The sequence below is a fragment of the Rutidosis leptorrhynchoides genome, chromosome 4 (genome assembly GCF_046630445.1).
Source record: "Rutidosis leptorrhynchoides isolate AG116_Rl617_1_P2 chromosome 4, CSIRO_AGI_Rlap_v1, whole genome shotgun sequence".
NCBI lineage: Eukaryota > Viridiplantae > Streptophyta > Magnoliopsida > Asterales > Asteraceae > Rutidosis > Rutidosis leptorrhynchoides.
In genome coordinates, this window is record NC_092336.1 from 302365019 (window position 1) to 302375168 (window position 10150).

The following is a 10150-nucleotide window of genomic DNA, read 5'->3' on the forward strand; positions in this document are numbered from 1 at the left end:
ACTTTCCATGTCTCGAATTTGAAGAAATGTTTTGCTAAAGAAGATCTCACTATTCCGTTAGATGAAATCCAAATCAACGAAAAACTCCAATTCATCGAAGAACCCATCGAAATAATGGATCGTGAGGTTAAAAGTCTTAAGCAAAACAAGATACCAATTGTTAAGGTTCGATGGAATGCTCGTAGAGGACCCGAGTTCACCTGGGAGCATGAAGATCAGATGAAAAAGAAATACACGCATCTATTTCCAGAAGATTCGTCAACACCTTCAACAGCTTAAAATTTCGGGACGAAATTTATTTAACGGGTAGGTACTGTAGTGACCCGAACTTTTCCATGTTTATATATATTAACTGAGATTGATATTTACATGATTAAATGTTTCCAACATGTTAAGCAATCAAACTTGTTAAGACTTGATTAATTGAAATATGTTTCATATAGACAATTGACCACCCTAGTTGACCGGCGATTCACGAACGTTAAAAATTGTAAAAACGACATGACGATATATATATATATGGATATACATATGGTTAACATGAGATTATGATAAGTAAGTATCTCCATAAGTATATTAACAATGAGTTATATACAAATAAACAAGACTACTAACTTAAGGATTTCGAAACGAGACATATATGTAACGATTATCGTTGTAACGACATTTAAATGTATATATATCATATTAAGATATATTAATATATCATAATATCATGATAATATAATAATTTAACATCTCATTAGATATAATAAACAATGGGTTAACAACATTAATTGAGATCGTTAACTTAAAGGTTTCAAAACAACACTTACATGTAACGGCTAACGATGACTTAACGACTCAGTTAAAATGTATATACATGTAGTGTAATTAGATGTATTAAAATACTTTTGGAAGACTTCAAGACATATATCAAAACACTCATACTTAACGAAAATGGTTACAATTACTTTTCCATTCTTTTCTTTCATCAAGAATTCTAGTCGTATTCTTATCCGTATTATACACAGCTTCAAAACGTACTTACTATGAGTATATACCAATAGGAACTAGCATGGGATTCCACTCTTGATTATGTCATGTATGACTAATCAATTTTAACTTCTACCATGAGCTAGTCAACTAACTAGAACTCCTTTTAACCCCACTCACCACTCACCAATTACCACTCATCATTCACTCCATTTCACTTCCAATTCTATTTCTAATTGTCTCTCAACACACACACACTATTATGAACGTATTTTTCCAGTAGTTAATCATCATATTCATCAAAAATCACTTCAAGAATCAAGCTATTATCATCATAGGAAGAACACTTCAAGAACACTTCAAAAATCCCTTCAAGTTTACTAATTTACTTCCAAGCTTTCTAATCCATTCCAAGTAATCATCTAAGATCAAGAAACCTTTGTTATATACAGTAGGTTATCTTTCTTATTCAAGGTAATATTCATATTCAAACTTTGATTCAATTTCTATAACTATAAACTATCTTAATTCGAGTAAAAATCTTACTTGAACTTGTTTTTGTGTCATGATCCTACTTCAAGAACTTTCAAGCCATCCAAGATCCTTTGAAGCTAGATCATTTCTTGTCACTTCCAGTAGGTTTACCTACTAAACTTGAGGTAGTAATGATGTTCATAACATCATTCGATTCACATATATAAAACTATCTTATTCGAATGTTTAAACTCGTAATCACTAGAACATAGTTTAGTTAATTCTAAACTTGTTCGCAAACAAAAGTTAATCCTTTTAACTTGACTTTTAAAATTAACTACACACATGTTCTATATCTATATGATATGCTAACTTAATGATTTAAAACCTGGAAACACGAAAAACACCGTAAAACCGGATTTACGCCGTCGTAGTAACACCGCGGGCTGTTTTGGGTTAGTTAATTAAAAACTATGATAAACTTTGATTTAAAAGTTGTTATTCTGAGAAAATGATTTTTATTATGAACATAAAACTATATCCAAAAATTATGGTTAAACTCAAAGTGGAAGTATGTTTTCTAAAATGGTCATCTAGACGTCGTTCTTTCGACTGAAATGACTACCTTTACAAAAATGACTTGTAACTTATTTTTCTGGCTATAAACCTATACTTTTTCTGTTTAGATTCGTAAAATAGAGTTCAATATGAAACCATAGCAATTTGATTCACTCAAAACGGATTTAAAATGAAGAAGTTATGGGAAAAACAAGATTGGATAATTTTTCTCATTTTAGCTACGTGAAAATTGGTAACAAATCTATTCCAACCATAACTTAATCAACTTTTATTGTATATTATGTAATCTTGAGATACCATAGACACGTATACAATGTTTCGACCTATCATGTCGACACATCTATATATATTTCAGAACAACCATAGACACTCTATACGTGAATGTTGGAGTTAGCTATACAGGGTTGAGGTTGATTCCAAAATATATATAGTTTGAGTTGTGATCAATACTGAGATACGTATACACTGGGTCGTGGATTGATTCAAGATAATATTTATCGATTTATTTCTGTACATCTAACTGTGGACAACTAGTTGTAGGTTACTAACGAGGACAGCTGACTTAATAAACTTAAAACATCAATATATATTAAAAGTGTTGTAAATATATTTTAAACATACTTTGATATATATGTATATATTGTTATAGGTTCGTGAATCAACCAGTGGCCAAGTCTTACTTCCCGACGAAGTAAAAATCTGTGAAAGTGAGTTATAGTCCCACTTTTAAAATCTAATATTTTTGGGATGAGAATACATGCAGGTTTTATAAATGATTTACAAAAGAGACACAAGTACGTGAAACTACATTCTATGGTTGAATTATCGAAATCGAATATGCCCCTTTTTATTAAGTCTGGTAATCTAAGAATTAGGGAACAGACACCCTAATTGACGCGAATCCTAAAGATAGATCTATTGGGCCTAACAAACCCCATCCAAAGTACCAGATGCTTTAGTACTTCGAAATTTATATCATATCCGAAGGGTGTCCCGGAATGATGGGGATATTCTTATATATATGCATCTTGTTAATGTCGGTTACCAGGTGTTCACCATATGAATGATTTTTATCTCTATGTATGGGATGTGTATTGAAATATGGAATCTTGTGGTCTATTGTTACGATTTGATATATATAGGTTAAACCTATAACTCACCAACATTTTTGTTGACGTTTAAAGCATGTTTATTCTCAGGTGAATATTAAGAGCTTCCGCTGTTGCATACTAAAATAAGGACAGGATTTGGAGTCCATGTTTGTATGATATTGTGTAAAAACTGCATTCGAGAAACTGATTTTGATGTAACATATTTGTATTGTAAACCATTATGTAATGGTCGTGTGTAAACAGGATATTTTAGATTATCATTATTTGAAAATCTACGTAAAGCTTTTTAGACCTTTATTTATGAAATAAAGGTTATGGTTTGTTTTAAAAATGAATGCAGTCTTTGAAAAACGTCTCATATAGAGGTCAAAACCTCGCAACGAAATCAATTAATATGGAACGTTTTTAATCAATAAGAACTGGACATTTCAAATTAGGGACTGTAACGACCCGGATTTTTCCGCTAATATATAGAAGATTAATATTTACATAATTAATGTTTCCAACATGTTAAGCAATCAAACTCATTAAGACTTGGTTATTTGGAATGAATTTTATACAAACGTTTGGACACCCAGTCTGTTTGACGATTCACGAACGTCATATATCGTAATAATTAATTAAAGGAATATATACTTGGATATATATATTTATGATTTGATTAAATGATATTTAAGTATCTCATTAATTATAATAACAATGAGTTATATATATAAGATGAGACTACTAACTTAAAGACTTCGAAACAATATACATATATGTAACGATTATCATTGTAATAGTATTTCACACATATATATATGATATTAGATATGATAATACACCATGTTAACATTTTAACATAACAATTTAACATCTCATTTAAGTATAATAACAATGGGTCAATTATATTTAACAAGATCGTTAACTTAAAGGTCTCAAAACAACACTTACATGTAACGACTACCGATGACTTAACGACTCCGTTAAAATGTATATACATGTAGTGTTTTAAGATGTATTAGTACACTTTTGAAAGACTTCAAGACACAAATCAAAGTACTTCTAGTTAACAAAAATTCTTACAATTACATTCTCATTCATTTTCATCAAAAATTCTACTCGTACATGTATGGTATTGTACTCGTATAATACGTAGCTTCTAGATGTATTTACTATTCATCTATACTAATAAAAATCTGCTCCTTAGCAGCCTTAAATGATTAAGGATCATGTGAGAACCATCATTTGTCAACTTTCATGAATTATTTAGCAAGAAAACAAACTTAAGTATCTTTTTTTCTTTATAAAATGTAAAAAATGTATTCATGAATGCACACCATTTCTTCACTCCATTTTCTCATACTTACACTCCAATTTCTCTCTCAAAATACTCCTAACATCATACTTGATCATCTCCAAGCATTTTCACCATCTTTTAGCTTCAATTACAAGCTTTAATCATCATAAAAACAACCATCTTTCAAGAACACTTCAAGAATCATATCAAGTTTTCATGACTACTTCCAAGCTTTCTAATCCATTCCAGCTTATCATCTAAGATCAAGAAACCTTTGTTATTTATAGTAGGTTATCTTTTTAATTCAAGGTAATATTCATATTCAAACTTTGATTCAATTTCTATAACTATAACAATCTTATTTCAAGTGGAAATCTTACTTGAACTTGTTTTCGTGTCATGATTCTACTTCAAGAACTTTCAAGCCATCCAAGGATCCTTTGAAGCTAGCTCTATTTTTCTCATTTCCAGTAGGTTTATCCAGAAAACTTGAGGTAGTAATGATGTTCATAACATCATTCGATTCATCCATATAATACTATCTTATTCGAAGAGCTAAACTTGTAATCACTAGAACATAGTTTAGTTAATTCTAAACTTGTTCGCAAACAAAGTTAATCCTTCTAACTTAACTTTTAAAATCAATTAAACACATGTTCTATATCTATATGATATGCTAACTTAATGATTTAAAACCTGGAAACACGAAGAACACCGTAAAACCGGATATACGTCGTCGTAGTAAAACCGGGGGCTGTTTTGGTTTGGATAATTAAAAACTATGAAAAACTTTGATTTAAAAGCTATACTTCTGGGAAAATGATTTTTCTTATGATTATGAAACTATATCTAAAAATCATGGTTAAACTCAAAGTGAAAGTATGTTTTTCAAAATAGTCATCAAGATGTCGTTCTTTCGACGGAAATGACTACCTCTTTCAAAAATGACTTGTAACTTATATTTCCGACTATAAAGCTATACTTTTTCTATTTAGTTTCATAAATTTAAGTTCAATATGAAACCGTAGCCGCTTAAATCACTAAAAACGGATTTGAAATGAAGAAATGACGGGTAAAACAAAATTGGTAAAAACTACTCATTTTAGCTACGTGAAAATTTGTAAGAAATCTATTCCAACCATAACTTAATCAACTTATATTGTATATTTTGTAATCTTGAGATACCATAGACACGTATACAATGTTTTGACCTATCATGTCTACCCATCTATATATATATTGCGGAACAACCATAGACACTGTATATGCAAATGTTGGAGTTAGCTATACCGGGTTGAGGTTGATTCCAAAATATATATATATAGTTTGAGTTGTGATCAATACTGAGATATGTATACACTGGGTCATGGATTGATTCAAGATATATATTAAGTTATTCATGTACGACAAATTATGGACTACTAACATTGGACTGCTAACTGGACAACTAAAATCATCAACACGTAATAAATAAAATATTGTGAATATATTTCGATCATATTTTAATATATGTATATATTGTTATAGGTTCATAAATCAACCCGTGGCCAAGTCTAATTCTCGACGAATTAGTAATCTGTGAAAGTGAGTTATAGTCCCATTTTTACTATTTAAATTATTTTGGGATGAGAATACATGCAAAATTTATAAATGTTTTACAAAATAATCACAAGTTCATGGAACTACATTCTACGATTGATTTGTTATACCGGATATCTGTACTTATTATTATTATGTTTGGTAACCTAAGAGTTAGTGAAAAACTCTAATTGACGCGAATCCTAAAGGTAGATCTACGGGCACCAACCACCCCCATTTTCGAATAGTGGAAATGCTTTAGTACTTCGAAGGGTTCTTGTCAAACATTTGAATAGTGGAATGTATGATGCTAGATATCTTAAGTGCTCTATGTTAAGGTCGGTTACCAGACGACTCATCGTATGAATGATTTTTGCAGTTGTAATGATCCTGCGCATTTAATTAAATGAAATCTTGTGGCTTATTAAATGTTATGATTATTATGTAGAAATTAAACCTATGACTTACCAACATTTTTGTTGACGTTTTAAGCATATTTATTCTCAGGTGAATATTAAAAACGCTTCCGCGGTCGTATGCCAACCCAAGGTCAAGATTTGGAGTCGGCATAATTGTTTATATTGTTTAAACTTACATTCGGAGTATTTGTTGTAATATATTTGATCATATTGTAATGGGTGAAGGTTTTTCGTATGCCCGAGAGACATTTTAAATTAACGTCGCTAATATGTTTTGATCCAAGTCGGGTCATACCCAATAACAAGCTTACCAACACATTATTCGTATTTGATCTTAACGATTGGATCATTGATCAAATACGCGACACTTGAATTTTAAGGAAAATCGTTTTCTGAAAGATTACTTGATGTGTATATATAAATTATGGAATAATTTATAAACAAGAGTTTAAATTATTTATGAGTTAAATAATTGATTTTGTTATGTTACATTTTATAAAGTTTGGTTTTATAAAATAAATGTACATAACATATATATATATATATATATATATATATATATATATATATATATATATATATATATATATATATATATATATATATATATATATATATATATATATATATATATATATGGAAGCATTATGTAGAGTTTTATAAAATGTATTTTTTTATAAAACTTATTTAATAATACTTGAAAGGGAAGTGGCATAGGGAATGAGATACACATGCTTTAGGCTTGGAATCTTTCACCCATACTTTCTCAATTCCATATGTAAGCATCTTGACTCTTGTAGGAACCAACACATGCAATTATACTTGAAAAAACTGCACAAAAACACTCTCATTCAGCTGCTGTGAGCCGTGGGGTTTGGAGAGGGAGAAAAGGTTCTTCATTTGGTTTTTGCAAGCTCATTCAAGTGTCAAACAAAATCCTAACTAATAGCAAGGGTGTTGGTGCATAGTTTGAGGTATAACTACTTGAGGTTTCATTGTTTTGGAGCTCCATCCATCATCATCTTCATCATCATCTATCAACAAGCTAGGAGAAGGTATATACTCTTTTCTTACTTGTAGTTTGTAAGTATGTTTCACAACTTGATCCTAATTGGGATTTAACTTTAATTGGTTAAAGTTTAACAAGTCTAATAAATGGTTATTTACATGCTTCCGCTTTGAATGATTCTCAAAAAGGTTTTAAGTATTATGAAACTTGTTAAATCCCAACAATGGTATCTAGAGCCGAGGTTGTTGAAATATGCTTCGAGATGGTCATTAAACTCACTATATATTTTGCATTTTATGTACATGCATGAAAGTAAAATGCAAATATAAATTGTTTGGGTGGGTTTCATGGTTTGGCCGAATTATGGGAGCTTCCTAATGGGTTTGGAAGTTGCCATTTGGTCATATTTTGTTGTATGTTGAAGTTCATAATCAAGCCTTGACCTTATGTTTGAATGTATGCATGTTTGGTTGATTTAATTCATTCATATGGTTTGTAATAATATTTATTCATTTAGTTTGTAATAATTATTCTTTTGGTTATGTAATTTATTTTATATTTGGCATGTAAAATAGTTTAGGTTGTAATTTCATTTTTAGACAAAACGTATTAGGATATATTTTGTAAAATGATGAAGATGATGAAGGCTTGAAGAACACATGAAGATGCATTTGGATGCAAGTTTAAGTGGGAGGTTAAAACCTCTTACTTTGTGTTTTAACCCTTAACCGGTGACATTTGTTTTCGGCTAAACAAATGTCCACCAAATTGGCTTGATTATGAACACATTTGGTTTGCTTGCGTGGTTGTTTTATTTCTTGTATGATTGTGGATTGTATGTTTGTATGCTACAAGTTAATCACACAAGTTAACAACAAACTAAAATGACAATATAATTGGTTAAATTAACATTATTAACAACATGCAAATCGACAATTTAAATGGTTAAATTAAAAGTGGCAAAAGGACATTAATAAACGGTTATTAAGAATATGAAAAGGATCACATATATACATTGGTTTATATCAAGTAATTGGCTTAATTACATGATTTGAAAATGGATTTCAAATGAACCATACACTAAATGCATGTTGGTGTATGGCACAAAAGTTTTCTCAAACTAGAATTAAAGGAAACTTAAAACCCTTTACACTAGGTCAACAAGTTTAAACGCCATCGTATTGTATGACACTTAAAAATATTAGGGAACTTATAATGGGATAAAGGTCACCTAACCGTTATGAGCAAACTAATATGATTAAGGTAAATTTCGCACACTTGTGGGATAAAGGTCACCTAACCACTTGTATGCTAAGTTTACATGTCTATACAAGTAGGACGACTTGATTTGGAAATCATGCACTTAGGGTCACTGAAGCATAATGAACAAATAGGCGTTGATGGGAAAATATGCCATGCAAAAGGATTGCATGATCCCATAAGTTAGAAGTTGCAAAAGAATTGCAATTGTCATACAATGACTACCTAGCTAAATCAAATGACGGGATAAAGGTCACCTAACCGAAATTTGGTTTACCGTTGGATTCTAAAATTTAATAAAAAAAATCAATTGGTTTTAAAGGGTATTGATTGTTAAATTAAAATTGATACTTATACAACTTTGTTAAATTTTGTAGATGGCCGCCAATAACAACAACAACTTTCCTAACGCACCTATAAACTTTAACAACCTATCGTTGAGGTCAATCCTCGAAAACGAAAAACTCAACCATACGAACTTCATGGATTGGTTCCGCAATCTAAGAATTGTCCTCAAACTAGAGGACATGGCGTATGTGTTGGAAGACCCCATTCCCGATCAACCGGACGAGGATGATACGGAAGCCATGGCTTATTGGGAGAAATATTGCACCGATTCGTTGCAAGTTTCTTGCCTCATGCTTGGGACTATGATACCCGAACTCCAAAAGGATTTTGAGCATCATAGTGTATATGACATGATCACACAGTTGAAGGAGATGTTCCTTCAACAAGCTCGTGTCGAGCGCTTTGAAACGGTCCGAGCGCTTCATCCATGTCGGATGGACGACACCCAATCCGTTTCATCTTATGTCCTTAAGATGAAAAGCCTTATTGATCGAGCAAACCGTCTAAATTGCAACGTGTCTAAAGAATTAGCCACGGACCTTATCCTTAACTCATTGTCAAAGAGGTTTGACACATTCGTGTTAAACTATAACATGAATGGTTGGGATAAAAGCATTGGCGAATTACATGCCATGCTTAAGACGGCAGAAGCAAGCATGGGTAAAAGGGCTTCACCCGTGTTTACGATCAATGAAGGCGGGTCCAAAAATAATAACACTTCTAAGCCAAAGGCGACTAAGAGGAAAGGACCCACCTACCAAGGCAAGGGGAAGGGGAAGGGGAAGGTGGTTACCCCAACCAACAACAACAAGAAGCAAAAGGTTGCCGGAAAGGCTAACCCTAAGGAAGATCCGTGCTTTGGTTGCGGTGAAATGGGTCACTGGAAACGCAACTGCCCGGTCTACCTTAAGGAGTTGAAGGAAAAGAGGGATGCAGGGCAAACCTCAGGTAATGTATATATGGTATACATTGAGCTTAGTATTACTTCTTCTAATACATGGGTATTAGACACAGGATGTGGAACTCATATTTGCAATACTTTGCAGGGGTTCAAAAAAAGTGATCAAGATGAGGGAAGAACAAGTCTCTTCATGGGAAATGGAGCAAGGGTGCAAGT